A 21,548-nucleotide genomic window follows, 5' to 3' on the forward strand; every position below is an offset into this window, starting at 1 on the left:
AGACAACTATTCATAACAGTGAAGAGATGGAATCAATGTATGTTTCCTTCCATCACTGGAAAAAAGAATAAAGAAAATGTGGCGGCTGGGCACAGCGGCTCACGCCTATAATCTGTAATCCCAGCACCTTGGTAGGCTGTGGTGGGCGAATCACCTGAAGTCAGGAGTTTGAGACCAGCCTGGCAAATGTGGTTAAACCCCAGTCTCTACTAAAAATACAAAAATTTGCCAGGCATGGTGGTATTCACCTGTAATCCCAGTTACTTCAGGAGGCTGAGGCAGGAGAATCGCTTGAACTTGGGAGGCAGAGGTTGCAGTGAGCTGAGATTACACCACTGCATTCCAGCCTGGGTGACAGAGTGAGACTCTGTCTCAAAAAAAAAAAAAAAAAAAAAAGTTCAACACATAGAAAATGCTTGATATAATCATCAAAGTGAATCAGAGGATAAAAGAACTACGATAAAGCAACTGAAGAAAATAATTATGGAAATTAGAGACAGTAGTCTAACACTGGGTTGTTGATGGGTGACCCTGAGTTAGACAACCTAAAAAAATGAAACAGGGCTGGGCACAGTGGCTCATGCCTATAATCCCAGTGCTTTCAGAGGCTGAGGTGGGAGGACAGCTTGAGGCCAGGAGTTTGAGACAATCCTAGGCAACATAGTAAGACCTCATCTTTACAAATGTAACAAAAATTAGCCAGGTGTGGTGGTGCACGCCTGTAGTCCCAGCTACTCGGGAGGCTGAGGCAGGAAGATCCTTTGAGCCCAGGAGTTTGAGGCTGCAGTGAGGTATGATAATACCACTGTGTTCTAGAGCCTGGGTGATAGAGCAAGGCCCTGTCTTGAAAGAAAGAAGAAACACAGGAATGGAGGAAGGAGGAAGGGAGGGTGGGGGGAGTGAGGGAAGGAAGGAAGAAAGGAAGGAAGGAAGGAAAGAAGAAAGGAAGGAAGGAAGGAAGGAAGGGAGGGATGGAGAGGGGGAGGGGTTGCAGTGAGCTGAGATCGCACCACTGCACTCCAGCCTGGGCAACAGGGCAAGACTCTGTCAAAAAAAAAAAAAAAAAAAACAGTCATCCAAGTATAAACATATTAAACAGAAACTATCAAACATGCACCAAATCCAAAAATACAGCAGTTGTGGGTAAAAACACAAACTGCAGATTGAAAAGACTCATAATACTTTTATTATTTTTAAAATAATTTTAATGAATGTTGAATAAAAATATATCACTTTTACATAGGCATTTATCTGAAGTTCAGAAATTCTCCCACCTTACTTTAGGTTCTTCAGCTTCTGTTGTAGCAAACAAAATAAAAGTTTTATATATATATATATATATATATATATATAAACTAAAACACAATATAAAATGCGTAAATTTATTTTTTTTTGAGAAGGAGTCTCACTCTGTCGCCAGGGTGGAGTTTTTGTATTTTTGTATTTTTAGTAGAGACAGCGTTTCACCATGTTGGCCCAAATTGTCTCAATCTCTGGACCTTGTGATCTGCCTGCCTCAGCCTCCCAAAATGCTGAGGATTACAGGTGTGAGTTATTTTCAGTCCATTAATCTATCTACTTATCTAGCTACCTATTTGCACAAAAAGAGGTATGCGTTAATTATCACCTTTGCTTTTGTTTTTGTTTTGAGACAGAGTCTCTCTTTGTTGCCCAGGCTAGAGTGGAATGGTGCGATCTTGGGTCACTCACTGCAACCTCTGCCTCCCAGGCTCAAGCGATTCTCATGCCTCATCTCTTAGGTAGTTAAGATTACAGGCATCAACACACCCGGCTAATTTTTGTATTTTTAGTAGAGATGGGTTTCACCATGTTGGCCAGGTTGATCTTGAACTCCCGAATTCAAGTGCTCTGCCTGCCTCGGCTTCCCAAAGTGCTAAAACTACAGGCATGAGCTATTTTGCACCTGGCCATATCACCTAACGTTAAGAGTTATTTCTTGGTGGTTGAAAATTTCATGATTTGTTACTTGCTTCTTTGTACTTTTCTCTCTCTTCTCTCTCTCTGTCTCTCTCTCTCCCTCCCTCTTTCTGACAGGTTCTCACTCTGTTGCCCAGCCTGCAGTCTCAAACTCCTGGGTTCTAGCGATCTAGCTATCTCAGCCTCCCGAGTTGCTGGGACTACAGGTGCACATTACCATAACTGGTTTTTAATTTTTTATAGAGATGGGATCTTGCTATGTTGTTCATGCAGGTCTCATACTCCTGGCCTTGAGCAATCCTCCTGCCCTGCCTTCACAAAGTGCTGGGATTACAGGTGTGAGCTATAGCACCTGGCCTGTTTTGTACTTTTCTATAGGACTTAGATTTTATATAGTAATTACAAATAATTTTAACAAAAGCAGTAGTCATTCTAAACTTTTAAAAATTAAGCAGTGATTAAGAGCTACAGAAAGTAGTATTAATTCAGTGCCTATTATATACTAGATATCTTGCATTTAGTGAATCACCTGACCCACATATCAAGGCAGGAATTATAACCTTTATTTTCAAGGAGAGAAAACTGAGGCTTACAAGCATTTGTTAATTCTAGAGTTACACTGCTGCAGTTACACTGCCCCACCCAGCAGCCTGCCCACTGCTGACTTTATCAAATTCAACCCCCCACTTCCACCCCTACATCTGTGCGTAAGAATGTTCACACACACACACACATTTCTGCAATATTCCATCTGACTAGGTCAGGAATTTGTCATGACAAACCAACTGCAATACCTATTTCCTGACCAAAGCTGTTATTCAGTATCTCTACGATTTGAGAAATAGTTTTATTTCATGTTGACTAGGGTCACACTGAGGTCTTAAGAGAAGTAGTAATTACAAAGCATCCTAATCTAAGTGAAAGGATGTGATGTTCAGATATATCCAGCCCTTTGAGATGCTCTGCTGGAAGGTGGTTGAGGTGCAAAGTACTATTGACTCATGGTCATCTTGGTTCATGGTCATTAATAATGATACTTTGTACTTCTTTCGTGTTTGTGCTAAGGGTGGTTTCAAAACCTGGAAGAAGCCTATCAATTTCTAGGTATTCAAATATCTTTCACAATATATATGTGTGTGTGTGTGTGTGTATGTGTATTCTATGAAAATATACACGTATATTCACATATGAATATATACACGCATATTCACATATGTATACACATATATTCACATATGAATATATATACACACACATATATAAATATTTACAGTATACAGTAAATATATACAATATATAATCAAAAAGTAAATTCTTTTTTTTTTTTTTGAGACAAAGTCTTGCTCAGTCGCCCAGGCTGGAGTGCAGTGGCGTGATCTCAGCTCACTGCAAGCTCCGCCTCCTGTGTTCACACCATTCTCCTGCCTCAGCCTCCCAAGTAGCTGGGACTACAGGCGCCCACCACCACACCCAGCTAATTTTTTGCATTTTTAGTAGAGACGGGGTTTCACTGTGTTAGCCAGGATGGTCTCGATTTCCTGACCTCGTGATCCACCTGCCTCGGCCTCCCAAAGTGCTGGGATTACAGGCGTGAGCCACCGCACCCAGTCAATTCTTTTTTTTTTTTTTTGAGATGGAGTTTCCCTGTGTCGCCCAGGCTGGAGTGCAGTGGCTCGATCTCAGCTCACCTCCATCTCAGCCCCCCTGGGTTCAAGCAATTCTCCTGCCTCAGTCTCCTGAGTAGCTGGGATTACAGGCGCCTGACACCACACCTGGTTAATTTTTCTATTTTTAGTAGTGACGGGATTTCACCATTTTGGCCAGGCTGGTCTTGAACTCCTGACCTCATGATAGACCCATGTCATCCTCCCAAAGTGCTGGGATTACAGGCATGAGCCACTGTGCCTGGCATAAAGTGAATTCTTAATGATCATTGAAAAGAAAATGGCAGGCCAGATGTGATGGCTCCCACCTGTAATCCCAGCACTGTGGGAGGCTGAGGTGGAAGGATTGCTTGAGCCCAGGAGTTTGAAACCAGTCTGGGAAATATCGTGAGAACCCCCTCTCTATAACAAATATAAAAATTACCTGGGCATGGTGGCTCATACCTGGGGTCCCAGCTACTCAGGAGGCTGATGTGAGAGGATCACTTAAGCCAAGAAAGCAGAGTTTGCAGTGAGCTGAGATCACACCACTGCACTCCATCCTAAATGACAAAGCAGTAACTTGCCTCAAAAAAAAAAAAAAAAAAAAAAAAATTGGTATCCAAGAAAAATGTAAAATCTCTCTCTACAAATGTATATAGTCATAGTATATTAATCAAAAAGTAAATTCTTAATAGTTCATGACAAGCAAATGGCAGGCCAGGCATGATGGCTCATGCTTGTAATCTCAGCACTTTGGGAGGCCCAGGCAAAAGGACTGCTTGTGTTCAAAAGTTTGGGACCAGCCTGGGCAACACAGTGAGAACCAACCTCTCAGAAAAAATAAGAAATTAACCAGGCATATTGGAATGAACCTGTAGTCTCAGCTACTCAAAATGCTGAGCTGGGAGGATCACTTGAGGCCAAGAGGCCAAGTCTGCAGTGAGCCATAATCACATGACTACACTCCAGCCTGGGTGACAGAGCAAGACCCTAAGGAAAAAAAAAAACTGTAAAAAATATAAAAAAAGAAGACATGAAGTGAGAAGCTACCATGTCCAGGGCAAAGACAAAGGGCCCAAGCAGAGGCCCATTGCCTCCTCATCCCCAGTAGACAAGAAAAACCATGGGACACTAAATAAAACAGAAATCATTGTGAAACCACACAGGCAGAATTTACTATCGATTTGTCAGAAATCCACTCTCAAGGTTAAAAGAAGAGATGGCTTTTGCTAAGGCACTCTGCTGTGAAGTGAACAAATGAGAGTCCAGGGAAGCTTTAGGCTCCTTGATGCTGTTGACCATCAAAGACTTAAAGCTGGATCTGCAAGAGGCAACTGTGAGGCAAGAGCAAAACCAGAAGAGGCCACCATGAGGCAGAAGATGGGCCTTGAGTGGTCACTGTGAGGCAGAAGATGGGCCAGACGAGGCCATTGTGAGGCAGGAGCTGGTGTAAGAGAGACTACCATGAGACAAGACCTGGGTCTTGGGAGGTAGATTTGAGGCAGGAGATGGGCCTGGTGAGGCCACCGTGAGAAAGGAGCTGGGCCTAGAGACGCCAGTGCAAGGCAGAAGCTGGGCCAGTTGAGGCTGCCGGAAGTCAGATAGGAACATGGCCGGGGAAGGCCACCATGAGGCAAGAGCTAGGCCTGGAAAGCCCACTGTGAGGCAGGAGTAAAGCCTGGAGAGGCCATTGTCAGGCAGGAGCTGGGCCTGTTCAGGCAGCCACGAGGTTGACAATAGGTCTGGAGAGCTTGATTTGAGAAAGTTTTGGGCCTATAAAGGCCACCAGGAGCTGGGCAGTAGCTGAGTCCAAAGACGTTGTTGTGAGGCAGGAGTTGGGCCTATAGACAGAGCCGTGAGGAAGAGCTGGGCCTGGAGAGGATGGCAGGAGGCAGCAACTGGGCCTAAAGAAGAAGTTCTGGGCCTGGAGAGGCTGCCAAAAGGGAAAAACTGGGCCTGGAAAGGCCATTGTAAGGAATGAGCTGGGCCCAAAGAGGTCATTGAAAGGCAGAAGCTGGGCTTGTCAAAGTTGCCAAAAGGTAGGAGTTTTGGACTAGTGAGGCTACAGTGAGGCAAGAGCTGGGCGTGGAGAGTCCACTGTGAGGCAGAGGTTGGGCTTGTACAGGCCTTCAGAAGGCAGGAGCTGGGCCTGGAGAGGCCAACTTCAGGTCAAGTTCTGGGCCTGAAGAGGCCACCAAAAGTCAAAAGCAGGGCCTGGGAAGGCCACCGAGAGGCATGAGCTGGGCCTGGACAGGCTGACAGGAGAAAGTTTTGCACCTGGAGAGGCCACCAAAAGGCAGGAGCTGGGCCTGGAAAAACCAACTGGAGGATGATTTGAGTCTTCAGAGGCCGCCAGGAGGCAGGAGCTGGGCCAGAGAGGCCAACTTGCAGACGATTTGGACCTGCAGAGGTTGCTGGGAGGAAGAGCTAGGCCTGGAGAGGCTGACTGGGGGAAGTTCTGGGCCTGGAGTGGATGCCAAAAAGCAAAAGCTAGGCCTGGAAAGGCCACTGTGAGGCATGAGCGTGGCCTACAAAGGCCATTGGGAGGCAGCAGTTAGGCCTGTAGAGGCTGCGAAAAGGCAGGAATCTGGCTGCAGGAGGCCACGGTGAGGCAAGAGGTGGGCCTGGAAGGTGCACTGTGAGGCAGAGGCCAACAACAGGCAAAAGCTGGGCCTGGAGAGATGACGAGAGGAATGAGCTGGGCCTAAACAGGCCAGTATGAGAAAGGACCTTGGCCTAGAGAGGCCAGTATGAGGCAGGAGCTGGGCCTGGATAGGTTGCCAGAGGCATCGACTGGGCATAAACAAGCCTCTGTGAGGGAGGAGCTAGGCCTGTTGAGGCTGCTGGGAGGCAGGTGGAAACTTGGCCCACGGAAGCCACTATGAGGCAAGAGTTGGGCCTGGAGAGGGTGCTAGGAGGCAAGAGCGGGGCCTGCAGAGGCTGTTCTCAAGCCAGAGTTGGGTCTGTACAGGCCACTGCGAGGCAGAAGGTGGGCCTAAAGAGCTTGACTTGAGGAAGTTTTGGGCCTACAAAGGCTGGCAGGAGCTGGGCAGGAGCTGAACCATAAAAGGTTGTTGTGAAGCAGGAGTTGGGCTTGTAGATACAGCCAGGAGGAAGAGCTAGGCCTGGAGAGGACGCCAGGAGGCAGCAACTGGGCCTGGAGAGGCCGACTTGAGGAAGTTTTGGACCTGTAGATGATGTCCCGGGACAGGAGCTGGGCCTGGAGAGGCCACTGTGAGGCATGAGCTGGGCGTAGAGAGGCCAGTGTGTGGCAGGACCTGGGCCTGTCCAGGCTGCCAGGAAATAGGTGGAAACCTGGCCAGGGAAGGTTACCATGAGACAAAAGTTGGGCCTGGAAAAACCCTCGTGAGGTATTAGCTTGGCCTGAAGAGCCACTGGGTGGCTGGAGCTGGGTGTGTAGAGGCTGCTGAAAGGCAGGGGCTTGGCTTGGGGGGGCCACGGTGAGGCAGATGCTGGGCCTGGAGAATCTGCTGTGAGGCAGATATTGGGCCTGTAGAGGCTGACAGGAGGCAGGAGCTGGGCCTGGAGAGGCTGCCAGGACACAGAAGTTGGGCCTGAAGAGGCTGCCAAGAGGCATGAGCTGGGCCTAAAGGGGCCAGTGTGAGACAAGAGATCAGCCTGGAGAGGCCACTGTGAGGCATGAACTGGGCCTAATGATGCCAGTGTGAGGTAGGAGCTGGGCCTGTTGAGGCTGCTGGGAGGCAGGCAGGAACTTGGCCGGGGACGACCTCCGTGAAGCAAGAGCTGGGCCTGGAGAGGCCATTGTCACGCAGGAGCTGGGCCTATCCAGGCCACCAGAAGGCAGAAGTTTGTGCGGGTGAGCTTGATGTGAGGAAGTTTTGGGCCTACAGAGACCTCCAGGAGCCGGGCAGGAGCTGAGCCGAAAGAAGTTGTGAGGCAGGAGGTGGGCCTGGAGATCCAGCCGGGAGGAAGAGCTGGGCCTGGAGAGGCTCACTTGTGGAAGTTCTGGGCCTAGAGAGGCTGCCAAAAGGCAAAAGCTGGGCCAGAATGGCCACCGTGAGGCATGAGCTTGGCCTAGAGAGGCCACTGGGAGGCAGGAGCTAGGCCTCTAGAAGCTGCCGAAAGGCAGGAGGTTGGCCTGGGGGGCTGTGGTGAGGCAGATGCTGGGCCTGGAGAGTCTGCTGTGAGGCAGAGGTTGGACCTGTAGAGGCCGATGGGAGGCAGGAGTTTGGGCTGGAATGGCAGACTTGAGAAAATTCTTGGTCTGGAGAAGCCACCGGGATGCAGGTGCTGGGCCTGGCGAGGCCACCGAGAAGCAAGAGCTGTGCCTAAAGAGGCCAGTGTTAGGCAGGAGCTATGCCTGAAGAGGGGACTTGAGGAAGTTTTGGGCCTGGACAGCCTGTTGGGCGCAGGAGCTGGGCCTAAGGATGCTGCCATGAGGCATGAGCTGGGCATAATGAGGTTAGTGTGAGGCAGGACCTGGGCCTGTAGAGGCTGCCAGGAGGCAGGTAGAAACTTGTTCGGGGAAGACCTCTGTGAGGCAAAAGCTGGGCCTGGAGAGTCCGCTGGGAGGCAAGAGCTGGGCCTGGAGAGGCCATTGTCACACAGGAGCTGGGCCTGTCCAGGCCATTGGGAGGCAGAAGTGGGTCTGGAGAACTTGACTTGAGGCAGTTTTGGGCCTACAAAGGCCACCAGGAGCTGGACAGGAGCTCAGCCAAAAGAGGTTGTTGTGAGGCAGGAGTTGGGCCTCCAGACACAGCCAGGAGAAAGAGTTTGGCCTGTAGAGGCCACCTAGAGGCAGCAGCTGGGCCTGGAGAGGCTGACGGAAGGCAGGAGCTGGGCCTTGAGGGGCCGACTTGTGAACATTTTGGGCCTGTATAGGCCGCCCAGAGGCAGGAGCTGGGGGGACTAAAGAGGCTGTTGTACGGCAGGAGCTAGGCCCGTACAGGCCGCCAGGAAACAGAAGGTGGGTCTCAAAAGGCCACTGTAAAACAGGAGCTGAGTTTTGGAAGGTGGCTGTGAAGCAAAAGCTGGCCCTTGGGAGGCTGATGAGAGGCAGTAGCTGGGCCTGGTGAGGTCGACTTGAGAAAGTTCTGGGCCTGGAGAGAAGGCTGGGAGGCAGGAGCTGGGCCTCAAGAGGCCGTTGTAATGATGGAGCTGGGCCTGTGGAGGCTGTCATGAGGTAGGGTATGGGCCTAAATAGGCCATTGTGAGCCATGAGCTTGACCCGTAGAGGCCGACTGGAGAAAGTTCTGGACCTGGAGAGGCTGCCAGGAGGCAGGAGCTGAGCCAAAAGATTTAAGCACATTACATTTATTAGGCACTTTTTTCCATTATTACATTGTAATATATAATGAAATAATTATAGAACTCACCATAATATAGAATCAGTGGGCATGTTAAGCTTGTTTTCCTGCAACAAGACGGTCCCATCTGAGCTTGACGGGAGAAAGTGACAGATCATCAGGTATTAGATTCTCACAGGGACAGTGCAACCCAGATCTCTCGCATGCATGGTTCACATAGGATGCATGCTCCTATGAGAATCTAATGCTGCTGCTGATCTGAGAGAAGGCGGAGCTCAGGTGGGAATATGAGCAATGGGGAGTGGCTGTAAATACAGATGCAGCTTCCCTTACTCGACACCACTCACCTCCTGCTGTGTGGCTCCTTATAGCTCCATGGCTCAGGGGTTGGGGACCCCTGCTGATGTACATCCAAAAGGACGGTTCCCACAACAGTCTTCATAGCGGTCAAGTGCAGTAACCACTTAGCTCCCAAGGCATGTGCCTCAGCTGGCATTTCATCACAATCAACAGTAAGTGGTAGCTTGAGTCACTGTGAGGTCACTTTCTGGAAATCACCAGCATCCCATTTTCCACTGGCAAGGAGCTCAGTATAGTCCCTTGGATAACCAAACTCATGTCCAAATCCCATCTATGTGAGTCTATCTCCAGGGACCCTTCTTAGCATATCAGTGTCTAATCAGGAGATGTAAACCACTCAAAAATTTAAAGTGTGTAAAATTTAATACAGAGAATTATTCATTATAACAGGGGAACAACATAATGAGAGACTGGCTAGCACAAAGTAAAGAGAACTCTAGAGAATGTAGGACTAGCCCTGGTCAGGCATGGTGGCTCATGCCTGAAATTCCAGCAATTTAAGAAGCCAACACAGGAGGACTGCTTGAGGCCAGAAGCTAGAGGCTGGCCTGGACAACACAGTGAGACCCTGTCTCTATTCAAAAAAAGAATAAAATTAGCTGGGAGTGGTGGTGCACACTTGTAGTCCCAGCTCCTCAGGAAGCTGAAGCAAAAGGATAGTTTGATCCTGGGAGGTCAAGGCTGCAGTAAGTCATGATTATGACACTAGAGTCAAGCCTGGGGGACAGAGCAAGACCCTGCCTCAAACAAAACCACCACCACAAAAACCATTTACAGACAGAAAAGAAATAGAGCTAATAAGCTAAGGAAAGATGTTGAAATGTGACAAAGTAATATGAGGTCTTTTATCTATTTAAAATAATCAAACAAAAAATAACTTATTAAATTATAATACCCTGTGCTGGCAAAGGTGCAGTGAAATGGACTCCTTCTTATACTATGAGGGGTGTTTAAATTGTACCTAAGCCTTCCAGGGTAAAGCTTGGCAATTTTTTAAAATAATAGAGACAGGGTCTTACTTTACTGCCTCCTCCAACTCTTGGCCTCAAGCAATCCTCCTGCCTTAGCCTCCCAAAATGCTGGGATTATAGCCAGGAGGCACCCAAAACCTTGTCAATTTATATCAAGGGCAATGAGAATGTCCATTCACCATGACTCACAGTAATCTCACTTCTGGAAATACCTTGGGAGACAATTCAATCTAAACAAAAGGTCATCTGCATAAACACGGTGAAATTCTGGGAGTAATCGAAGACAGAGTGGTTAAGTGAAATAAGAAACAGTTATAAGAAATTATATTATGGTATTTATAGGCACCTAGTAAAAGGTCAGTTCATGTTAGCTGCTACTTTTTTGTTGTTTTGAGACAGGGTCTCACTCTGTCACCCAGGCAGGAGTGCAGAGGCCTGATCATGACTCACTACAGTCTCAACCTCCCTGGGCTCAAGTGATCCTCCCACAGCTGCTTCCCAAGTAGCTGAGACTACAGGAACATGCCACCACACTAGGCTAATTCATGTATTTTTCTGTAGGGATGGTGATTCCTTTGGTTTCCAAATCCTGTCTGAAACTCTTGGCCTCAAGCCACCCTCCTACCTCAGCCTCCCAAAGTGTTGTGATTACCGGTGTGAGCCACCACACCTGTCCAGCTGCTACTTTTATTATTATTATTCCACTCAATTAAAAATAATTTTCATTAAAATTATCATTTTCAAGGTTATGGAACAATATGTGCCCTACAGCATAATTGTAAAAATATATACAGTCATCCCTCAGTATACAGAGAGGATTAGTTCCAGCTCCCCATCTCTGCATATACCAAAATCCATGCATACTCACGTTTCACTTTCAGCCCTCTGGAACCCACATATAGGAAAAGTCTAAGTATTAGTTGGGCATAGTAGCAAGCATCTATAGTCTCAGCCACTTGGGAGGCTGAGGTGCGAGGATCGCTTGAGCCTGCGAGGTTGAGGTTACGGTCAGCTGTGATGGCACCACTACACTCCAGCCTGGACAATGGAGCAAGACCCTGTCTCAGAAACAAAACAAAACAAAACAAAAAACAAAAAATGGGTTAGAAATTGTAGTGAGGTCTATTGGGCAAAATTCCATATAAGCAAAGTATAAATTAATGAAGCAAATGGTGATAAATTAGTATGATTGACTTTCTGGAGTTTCTGACAATAAAGGTAAGAAAAATGCAAAACACAGAGACAGAGGGTAAAAAAAGAAATTAGGGAAGCATTCTACATGTTTAATAAAATGACACTGGCCATGTTCATGCAGCAGCAGTATGTCATGATATGACATACCTTGGAGAGAAGTTAACAGATGAGGCCGGGCGCGGTGGCTCAAGCCTGTAATCCCAGCACTTTGGGAGGCCGAGGCGGGTGGATCACGAGGTCAGGAGATCGAGACCATCCTGGCTAACATGGTGAAACCCCGTCTCTACTAAAAATACAAAAAACTAGCCGGGCGTGGTGGCGGGCGCCTGTAGTCCCAGCTACTCGGAGGCTGAGGCAGGAGAATGGCGTGAACCTGCGAGGCGGAGCTTGCAGTGAGCCGAGATCGCGCCACTGCACTCCAGCCTGGGTGACACAGCGCGAGACTCCGTCTCAAAAAAAAAAAAAAAAAAAAAGAAGTTTACAGATGAGGAAGTTGATAAAAATGATCAGAGAGAGGGCGGGCGCGGTGGCTCAAGCCTGTAATCCCAGCACTTTGGGAGGCCGAGACGGGTGGATCATGAGGTCAGGAGATCGAGACCATCTTGGCTAACACGGTGAAACTCCGTCTCTATTAAAAAATACAAAAAACTAGCCGGGCGAGGTGGCGGGCGCCTGTAGTCCCAGCTACTCCGGAGGCTGAGGCAGGAGAATGGCGTGAACCTGGGAGGCAGAGCTTGCAGTGAGCTGAGATCCGGCCACTGCACTCCAGCCTGGGCGACAGAGTGAGACTCCACCTCAAAAAAAAAAAAAAAAAAAAAGATCAGAGAAGCAAATTACTGATAGTGATAGTTAAGTAAACCATGAAGAATTTCCACAACTGATGTCAGCAAAGTGGAAATATTGTACAGTGTGTGTTGAAGTTCCTGTACAACATTGTTTATTTGCCTTTTGTTTGTAAGAAATGAAGAAATGTATCTACTAAAAGTTCTTCTTGCTGTCAAAAGAATATGTGTGAATAAGTCATTTGAACTTATTCTTCTGTTTTTCTACTTTGATCTTTCTGCCATCATCCCACAGCCTTACTATAGAAATTTCTTATTTTTTTAGAAATTTGAACAAGTGCTTGTTGTGGTGGCTCATACCTCTAGGATGGGAGGCAGGGGTGGAAGGGTCACTCGAGGCCAGGAGTTTGACACCAGCCTGGCCAACAAAGTGAGACCCCATGTCTACAAAACAATTTAAAAATTAGCCAGGTATCATCATGTATACCTACAGTCCCAGCTACTCAGGAGGCTGAGGCAGAAGGAGCCTTAGCCCAGGAGTTCAAGGCTGCAGTGAGCTGTGATTGCACCACTGTACTCCAGCCTGGGTGACAGACTGAGACCCCATCTCCCAAAACAAAAAAGAAAGAAAGAAAATAGATCAAGTAGCAAGTTGTATGTGGCTTACTCTGAATATTTCTTTTTTTTTTTTTTTTTTTTTTGAGACGGAGTCTCGCTCTGTCGCCCAGGCTGGAGTGCAGTGGCCAGATCTCAGCTCACTGCAAGCTCTGCCTCCTGGGTTTACGCCATTCTCCTGCCTCAGCCTCCGGAGTAGCTGGGACTACAGGCGCCCGCCACCTCGCCTGGCTAGTTTTTTTGTATTTTTTTAGTAGAGACGGGGTTTCACCATGTTAGCCAGGATGGTCTTGATCTCCTGACCTCGTGATCCGCCCGTCTCGGCCTCCCAAAGTGCTGGGATTACAGGCTTGAGCCACCGCGCCTGGCCTACTCTGAATATTTCTAACTAGAAGTTCTTAATCTTTCTGGGTCTAGCATCCCTCTACATTTTTTAACTTTGTTGAAGATCTCTAAGACTTTTTCTTTATATAAATAATTATATTAAAATTAGAAAATAAGAGAAAATTTTAAAAATATTATTCATTACATATTAATAATAGAACCATTACCTGTTGATAGAAGTAATACAAGACAAAATTTTTAAAATATTTGGCGGGGCACAGTGGCTCACTCCTGTAACCCTAGCACTTTAGGAGGCTGAGGTGGGCGGATCACAAAGTCAAGAGATCAAGATCATCCTGGCCAACATGGTGAAACCCCACCTCTACTAAAAATACAAAAATGAGCTGGGCATGGTGGCACACACCTGTAATCCCAGCTACTCGGGAGGCTGAGGCAAGAGAATTGCTTCAACTCAGGAGGCGGAGGTTGTGGTGAGCTGAGATCGCACCACTGCACTCCAGCCTTCTGACAGAGCGAGACTCCGTCTCAAAAAATAATAATAAATTTATTATTTATTACATATTAATAATAAAACCATTACATGTTGATATAATTTTTTTTGTTTGTTTTTTGAGACGGAGTCTCATTCTTTCGTCCAGGCTGGAGTGAAGTAGCGTGATCTCAGCTCACCGTAACCTCCATTCCCCAGGTTCAAGCAATTCTCCTGCCTCAGCCTCCCGAGTAGCTGGGATTACAGGTGCCCACCACGCCTGGCTAAGTTTTGTATTTTTTTTAGTAGAGACAGGGTTTCATCATGTTGGCCAGGCTGGTCTCGAACTCCTGACCTCAGGTGATCCACTCACCTGGCTCTCCCAAAGTGCTGGGATTACAGGCATGAGCCACCATGTCCAACCCGATTAATATATTTTTTAAAACACTGATTAGTCTGGCAACGACACTGGGCAGGGGTCTCCTCATTCCCAGTGACACAAGCCCCACAGTACGGCTCCAGGGTTGCAAGGGCTGGAGAGCCAAAAGGCTCTGACTTGAGATTTTATTATTTTATCTGTATTTCTATTTGTGTTGTGAGACAGCTCCTGCTCTGTAACCCAGACTGGAATGCAGTTGTGCACTTATAGCTCACTGCAGCCTCGACCTCCTGGGCTCAAGCCATCTTCCTGCCTCAGCTCCCCAGTAGCTGGTACTACAGTTGAGTGCCACCATACCTGGCTATTTTTTAAATTTTTTGTAGAGTGAAGGGTCTTGCTATGTTGCCCAAGCTGGTCTCAAACTCCTGACACCTCAAGAGATCTGCCCACCTCAGCCTCCTGAGTAGCTGGGACTATAAGTACACATCACCATATCTAGCTACATTTATTTTATTTTATTAAATATTGAAAAATATTTTTGGCCAGGCGCGGTGGCTCACGCCTGTAATCCTAGCACCTTGGGAGGCCGAGGTGGGCAGATCACCTGAGGTCGGCAGTTCAAGACCAGCCTGACCAACATGGAGAAACCCCATCTCTATTAAAAATACCAAATTAGCCGGGCATGGTGGTGTATGCCTGTAATCCCAGCTACCCAGGAAGGCTGAGGCAGCAGGAGAATCGCTTGAACCCAGGAGGCAGAGGTTGCGGTGAGCTGAGACGGTGCCACCGCACTACCGCACTCCAGCCTGGGCAACAAGAGTGAAACTCCGTCTCAAAAAAAAAAAAAAAAAAAAGAAAAATATTTTTGTAGAGAGGAGGTCTTGCTATGTTGCCCAGGCTGGTCTTGAATTCCTTTTAAGATACTCCCATCTCTGCTTCCCAAACAACTGTGACTACAGGCATGAGCCACTGTACTGAGCCTGAAGATATTTCTTTAATCTAGCATCCAATACTTGATAGGATTGAGAAAGGCAGTAGTGTTTTTAAAAATTACTTAATAATTCAGTAAGAATCTATCTCAACCTTGACCTCTGCCTTCTCTCACATCCAGTCTGTCGGGAAATCCTGTTGTGTCTTCAACATGTATTGAAGATCTCCACCCAGCAACCCCCTGGCCTCCTCCCCTGCTTCTCTCCTCTGACCATCTCTCACCACCACTATGACCCTGGTCAGGACCACTATCATCTCCCGCCTGGATGTTGCCGCAGCTTGGCCCCCATGCTTCTACCCAAATCTTCCCACAGTCTTTCTCAACTCAGCAGCCAGAGAATGCTTTTAAATCGGGAGAGAGATCATGTCGTCTCTCTGCTCAGAACCCTCCCACAGTTCCCATCTCAGTCAGAGTAAAAGCCAAAGCCCCAGCAATAACCTCCCAGGGCTTACACGATCTGTGCTGATCCCAGCCCAGCAACCCCCTGGCCTCCTGCCCTAATTCTCTCCCTCTCTCCTTCTGCTCCACTGACCTCCTTCCAGAGCCTCAGACACACCTCAGACACTTTATTCCGTTGTTTCTGCCTACAATCCTCTTCCCTCAGCACCTCGGCCAGCTCCTTCCCCTCCTTCAAATCTTGGCTTAATTTTCACTTAGGAGGCCACCCCTGACCATTTTATTTAACATTGCCATCTGTCCTCATGCCCACCATGCTAATTTCTTCCTTCCTTCTTTCTTTCCTTCCCTTCCCTCCCCTCACCTCCCTCCCTCCCCCCACCTCTCTTCCTTCTTTTTTTTTTTGTGTCAAGATCTCACTCTGTCACCAAGGCTGGAGCGCAGTAGCACAGTCACAGCTCACTGCCACCTCAAATTCCCAGGCTCAAGCGATCCTCCCACCTCAGCCTCCCTAGTAGCTGGGACTACAGACAGTGCATGCCATCATGCCTAATTAATTTTTTTAGAATTTTATTTTATTTTGAGACGAAGTTTCACTCTTCTTGCCCAGGCTGAAGTGCAATGGTGCAATCCCGGCTCACTGCAACCTTCACCTCCCAGATTCAAGTAATCCTCCTGCCTCAACCTCCCAAGTAGCTGGGATTACAGGCACGTGGCACCACGCCCGGCTAAGTTTTGTATTTTTAGTAGAGATGGCGTTTCACAATGTTGGCCAGGCTGGTTTCAAACGCCTGACCTCAGGTGATCCAGCCTTCCAAAGTGCTGGGATTATAGGCATAAGCCACCATGCCTGGCCATTTTTTTTATTTTTTGTAGACACAAGGTCTCACTATGTTGCACAGGCTGGTCTTGAATTCCTGGTCTCAAGTGATCTTCCTGCCTAAAATTCCTAAAGTGCTGCGATTGCCAGCATGAGCCACCATGCCTGGTTTCATGTTCATTTCTTCTTGCTGTTGCAACATAGTTTGCAGTTTCCTAAATTTAGTGGCTTAAAACACTACAAATCTACCATCTTACAATTCTGGGGGCCAGAAGCCCAAACTAGGTTTATTAAGGCTAAAGTCAAGGTGTCAGCAGGGCTACATTCCTTTTGAAGGCTCTAAAGTGTACCCTTGGCTTTTCCAGCTTCTAGAAGCCATCCCCATTCCTTGGATCATGGCCCCTGACTCCATCTTCAAAGTCAGAAGTGAAGCATCTTCAAATCTCCCTCTCTGACCTCTGCTTCCATCAACCACATCTCCTTCTCCAGTTCTGACTCTCCTACCCTCATTTTGTTTTTTTTTTTTTTTTGAGACAGAGTCTCGCTCTGTCTCCCAGGCTGGAGTGCAGTGGCCGGATCTCAGCTCACTGCAAGCTCTGCCTCCCGGATTTATGCCATTCTCCTGCCTCAGCCTACCGAGTAGCTGGGAAGGCGCCCACCACCTCGCCCGGCTAGTTTTTTGTATTTTTCAGTAGAGATGGGGTTTCACCATGTTAGCCAGGATGGTCTTGATCTCTTGACCTCGTGATCCGCCCGTCTTGGCCTCCCAAAGTGCTGGGATTACAGGCTTGAGCCACTGCACCCGGCCCCTCTTTCTTTTATAAAGACCCTTGTGATTGCTGGGCATGGTGGCTCTCACCCATAATACTAACACTCTGGGAGGTCAAGGCAGGAGGAACACCTGAGGCCCAAAGTTTGAAACTAGCCTGAACAACATAGTGGGACCCCACCTCTAGAAAAAAATGAAAACAAATGTTAGCTGGATGTGGTGTGTGCCTGTAGTCCCAGCTACTTAAGAAGCTGAGGTGAGACGATCACTTTAGCCCAGGAGTTTCAGATCAGCCTGGGCGACATAACTAAATTTCATCTCTACAAAAATGAGCTGGGTATGGGTGACATGCATGTGTAGTCCCAGCTACTTGGGAAGCTGAAGTGGGAGGATCCCTTGAGCTCAGGAGGTCAAAGCTATAGTGAGCTATGATCACATCACTGCACTCCAGCCTGGATGACACGGGGAGATTCTGTCTCAAAAAAAGAAAAGAAAAGAAAAATATATTTGGTCTCTGTCCCTGGTTCCTGGTACAGAGCTTCTAAAGCTTTTATAAAGACCTCAGTGATAGAGGTGATAGGAGCATCTTTTGTTTTAATATTTGGTCTTGGTCCCAGGTTTCTAACACAAGAGCCTCTAAGAACTCTGGGATCTCCAGCATGATAAGAATGCATTTGGGGATGTTGTCGAGATGAATGGGTGGCTGCAAGCTCCTAGATCTCTTCAGGAGGAGGGCTGACTGCCAGAGGAAGCAACCAGATGATTAGAGGCTTGGAACTTTCAGCCTCACCCGCTTAACTCCAGGAGGCAAGTGGGGCTGGAGATCGACTTAATCACCAATGGCCAAGGATTTTATCAATCATGCTTGCATAATAAAGCCTCCATAAACACCCTGAACAACAGGACTGCAGAGCTTCCAGGGTTGCTGAACACAGGAGATGCTGGGAGGGTAGCATGTTCAACAGAGTGCATGGGAGCTCTGTGCCCCTCCAAACTTACCTTGCCCTGGACATCTTTCTTTTCTTTTTTTTGAGAGGGTCTGGCTCTTTTGTCCAGGCTAGAGTGCAGTGGCACAATCTCAGCTCACTACAACCTAAGCCTCCCCAGTCCCCAGCTCAAGGCATCCTCTCACCTCAGCTTCCCTGTAGCTGGAACTATAGGTGCACAACACCACACCTGGCTATTTTTTTTTTTTTTTTTTTTTTGTAGAGACAGGTTTTCATCATATTGCCCAGGGTGGTCTCAAACTCCTGAGGTTAAGTGATCTTCCCACCTCAGCCTCCCAAAGTGCTGGGATTACAGGCATAAGCCACCACATCCAGCATGTACATCTCTTTCACTGGCTGTTTCTGAGATGTATCCTTTACAATGAACCAGTAATAGGAAATGAACTGGCCCGATGTGGTGGCTCACATCTGTAATCCCAGCACTTTAAGAGGCTGAGGTGGGAGGATCGCTTGAGCCCAGGAATTTGTGGCCAGACTGGGCAACATAACAAGACCCCATTTCTACGAAAAATAAAAGAAATTAATTAGCCAGATGTAGTGGTGCAGACGTGTAGTCTCAGCTAATAGGGAGGCTGAGGTGGGAGGACCACTTGAGCCCAGGCAGTCGAGGCTGCAGTGAGCTATGACTGCACCACTGCACACCAGCCTGGGCGATAAAATGAGACCCTGTCTCTCAGAAAAAAATAAACTGTTTTTCTGAGTTCTGTAAACTGTTCTAGCAAATTATTAAACCCAAGAAGGCGGTCATGGGAACCCCTGATTTATAACAGATGGGTCAAAAGTACAGGTGACAACCTAGGACTTGCCACTGGCATCTGAAACGAGGGTGGTCTCGTGGGACTGAGCCCCTCATCTGTGGGGTCTGTGCCAACTCCAGGTAGTGTCAGAATAAAATTGTGGGATACCCAGTTAATATCCAGAGCATTGGAGAATTTGGTGTAGAAACTCCACACACACATTCAGTCAGAAGTGTGTGAGGAGAGACAAACACAGGCTTTTCTTTCACCTGTCTACCTGCTTAACGGCATAGGAGAGGCAACACGTGGTGCTCATGAACAAAGCAAGCATTAAAGTCAGACCAGACCCGACATTTGACTCAGTCTTAATATCCAGGCGAGCTTGGGCAAATCACTCATTATCCCTAAGTCTTCATCACTTCATTCATAAAATGGGGATAACTGTGGCACCTGCCTGTGATTTTATGAGAACTAATGAAATACTATGCTTGGTGTTAGTGTGATCATTATACCTATTCCAAACTATCTGACAAGGACAGTGATGCATGATAACATCAACAAATTAGAAATTGTAATGAGGGCTGGGTGCGGTGGCTCACGCCTGTAATCCCAGCACTTTGGGAGGCCGAGGTGGGCGGATCACAAGGTCAGGAGATCGAGACCACAGTGAAACCCCGTCTCTACTAAATATACAAAAATTAGCCGGGCGCGGTGGCGGGCGCCTGTAGTCCCAGCTACTCAGGAGGCTGAGGCAGGAAAATGGCGTGAACCCGGGAGGCGGAGCTTGCAGTGCAGCCGAGATCGTGCCACTGCGCTCCAGCCTGGGCGACAGAGCGAGACTCTGTCCCAAAAAAAAAAAAAAAAGAAAGAAATTGTAATGAGTTCTCTCAGGCAAAATTCCATACAAGCAAATTACTGTCTCTCCAAAGCATTCCCATCATACTTAATTCACCATTCCCTGAACAAAATGTGCCATCTTCATTGTCCAGGTCTTTACAGTGTTGGTTTCCCTGCCTGGGCAGCTCCCTCCATCCCATCCCAGCCCATTCCCCATCCCTCCACCTCCCCCTTCCCTCTCCACTCTCATACAACTCTTCCTCATCTTTCAGGACCCGGCTTCAATGTCACCTTAATTGGAAGCTTCTGTCACCCTCCAGAAGAGCTTCCCATTGCACTTGATGCATGCACTGTTATTTGATCATTTCTGAGTCATAGTCCAAGTCTTTTTGTACCTGAATAACATGTTGCCCAGTCAGTCTCTCTTCCTGGATTCTGAAGTCTTTCATGGTAGATCCAGCTAGAAGTGACAAAAAGACATTCTTTTGAAAAAGAGGGATGACACAGACAGATATAAGTTCTTAAATGTTTTAAATGGTACGTGAAATTTTAACAAAATTCAAAGGCTTGTGGGGAACACTTAGGAGGAAAAGTTACTAGGAATGTTATAAAGAGTTAATTTATATTTGATTGTACTTTATTTTATTTTATTTTTTGAGACAGTCTCATTCTGTCACCTAGGCTGGAGTGCAGTGGTACAATCAGGGCTCACTGCAGTCTCAACCTCCTGGTCTCAAGTAATCTCACTTAATCTTTATTTGGTTTAAGAAACTCAGTCTTGGTTGAGCATGGTGGCTTATGCCTATAATCTCAGCATTTTGGGAGGCTGAGAGGGGTATATTACTTGAGTCAAGCAGTTTGAGATCAGCCTGGGCAACATATTAAGACCCTGTCTCTACCAAAAAAACAGAGTGAATTTATGGAAGACAATTTTTCCACAGACTGGGGGTGGAGGGAATTATTTCAGGATGATTCAAGTGTATTACATATATTGTGCATGTTATTTCTATTATTATTACATTGTAATATATAATGAAATAATTATACAACTCACTATAACATAGAATCAGTGGCATCTCTGAGCTTGTTTTCCTGCATCAAGACTGTCCATGTGTGGTGACGGGAGACAGTGACAGATCATCAGCCATTAGATTCTCATAAAGAGTGTGCAACCTAGATCCCTCACATGCAAAGTTCACAACAGGGTTCGTGCTTCTATGAGAATCTAATGCTCCTACTGATCTGACAGGACATGGAGCTCAGGTGGTCATGTGAGTGATGGGAGGGGCTATAAATACAGATGAAGTTTCCCCTCACTCACTTGCTGCTCACCTCTGGCTCTGTAGCCCTGTGGTTGGAGACCCCTGCTTGAGTGCATTCAAAGGGATCCATCCCATGCCATTCTTCAGAGTCATCTTTACTGCCATCATGGTCAAATGTAGCACCCCTAAGCTCACACGGCATATGCCTCAGGTGGCATTTCATCACAATCAACAGTAAGTGGTAGCTTGAGTCATTGTGAGGTCAGTTCCTGGAAATCACCAGCATCCCATGTCCCACTGGCAAGGAGCTCAGCACTGCTCCGTGGATAACCAAACCCATGCCCAAATCCCATCTGTGTGGGTCTATCTCCTGGTATCCTTCCTAGCATCAATTCTGTATTTGTAGGAGTCCAATCAGGAGACATAAACCACTCAAAAGTTTAAACTAGAATGGGCACGGTGGCTCAAACCTGTAATCCTAGCACTTTGGGAGGCCAAGGTGGGTGGATCGCTTTGAGCTTAGGAGTTTGAGACCAAACTGGGAAACAGGACGAAACTCTGTCTCTACAAAAAACACAAAAATTAGGCGGGTGTGGTGGTACATACCTGTAATCCCAGCTACTTGGGAGGCTGAGGCAGAAGAATTGCTTTAGCCTGGCAAGTGAAGGTTGAAGTGAGCAGAGATTGTGCCACTGCACTCCAGCCTGGGTGACAGAGTAAAATCCGGTATCAAAAAATAAAA

General features: G+C 47.3%; 1 long non-coding RNA gene and 1 pseudogene across 6 annotated transcripts in view; both read right to left on the reverse strand.

Moving 5' to 3' along the window:
* Positions 1 to 4,731: 4,731 nt before the first annotated feature.
* Positions 4,732 to 7,364, reverse strand: LOC102141133 (uncharacterized; annotated as a pseudogene).
* A 3,757-nt stretch (positions 7,365 to 11,121) lies between these two features.
* LOC102145016 (uncharacterized) overlaps positions 11,122 to 21,548 on the reverse strand; it is a 72,735-nt gene continuing 62,308 nt past the window's right edge. For 3 of the 6 annotated variants that reach the window (XR_012432365.1, XR_012432367.1, XR_012432362.1), the window contains 3 exons: positions 21,413 to 21,510; positions 19,940 to 20,004; positions 11,122 to 11,261 (listed from right to left, as the gene is read on the reverse strand). This is a non-coding gene — a long non-coding RNA (uncharacterized lncRNA). Of the gene's footprint in view, positions 11,262 to 12,054; positions 12,192 to 17,977; positions 20,005 to 21,412; positions 21,511 to 21,548 lie in introns of those variants that run through there. The other 3 variants (XR_010585596.2, XR_012432364.1, XR_012432363.1) reach the window with 3 other exon arrangements.

This window comes from Macaca fascicularis, chromosome 3 (genome assembly GCF_037993035.2).
Source record: "Macaca fascicularis isolate 582-1 chromosome 3, T2T-MFA8v1.1".
In the NCBI taxonomy this organism is placed as follows: domain Eukaryota; kingdom Metazoa; phylum Chordata; class Mammalia; order Primates; family Cercopithecidae; genus Macaca; species Macaca fascicularis.